Here is a 1,302-nt window from a genome sequence, read left to right as displayed (position 1 = left end):
CAAAGTGCGCCGAAGATACCGAAACGATTCAATTTAAATAAAAGTGGTATTATGTCATTTGAAAACAAAATTTTTCTTGCAATCAGCAATTCTTAAGTTTACCCTTCTAGTGATATTGTTTCTTCGTAGGTAGTCGCCTAGAGATTGTGATTTACATGCATCGAATTCATAAACTCGTTCATACTTATGCACTATATTACAATTTATAATTTATCAAATTTCAAAAGCAGTTGTTTCGTTCAGCCTTGATAGCCTCTTTACTATAAACAACAAGACATATTTTTACCAGAGTTCTTCGCAAGAAAACGCGTTTACTCCCTCATATTATTGAGTAAAAAACCAGACTTGAATTTAAAAAGTGCTCCTTGTATCCGTACATCATCCTTTTAGGTACGTAATGAATAATAAAGGAAAATTATTGATGGTTCATGAGCCCTTAAATTATCAACTGATATTTCCTCAGTTGAAAAACTGAAGCACTTTAAGGGGAAATGAGCAATCACTAGCTTTCCGAATTTCGGTACAATTTTTGGGTCCAAAACAAAGGCTCTATTTTTGGAAATGTATACATTGCATTCTTCTTGCCAATTCTGATATACATTATGGTATACAGAGAATATATTTTTATGAACAGGAATTTTTATTTCAAGCAAAAAAACTACTTTTAAAATTTACAAAATCAATGACGATTTATTGCTCCTTAATGTAATAATAACTCTTTAACCTTAAGAATTAAATGACTTATTTTATTTCGGGATACCGAAAGCTCGAATTATGTATTTGGGATGACATTATGATATTGTAGATTGACTAGATTTGAAAAAGTCCATAAATCAATGGCTGCTCCAAGTCCGCGGTTTCTTAGCTTGCGATTCTTTTCACTGGCAATTCCGGCAAGTCTGCAGGTGTATAATAATGTCTTGGAAAGCTGAACGTTATATACCTCCTGTTGTACTACACGTAAAAGGAATATAACAGCTAGTCAATTTAGCGTCGACAGATCTGCGTTCAACCATGTCCAATTTATTCTACATATTTATGTTTATTCCTTTACGTCTTTCTCTTAGTAAACTTTCCATTCTGGAGTCTTATTCACAGACTAATCATCAAATTAAAACATGTGCATCATTGGTTATATATGTCTGTCAACCAAATTGAACCGAATTTCTACTAAATGTTTTTCCTTCACGTGCGCTATTGTTACTTTGAACCCTGCTCCAGGTTATTCAATACGTTTTGCCTATACTAATACACATTACTAAGCAGTGTAATATACTTTAGGTTCTGAAAATAAGATATAAT

Source organism: Sabethes cyaneus, chromosome 2 (genome assembly GCF_943734655.1).
Source record: "Sabethes cyaneus chromosome 2, idSabCyanKW18_F2, whole genome shotgun sequence".
NCBI lineage: Eukaryota > Metazoa > Arthropoda > Insecta > Diptera > Culicidae > Sabethes > Sabethes cyaneus.
Note: the sequence above shows the minus strand (reverse complement) of the source record.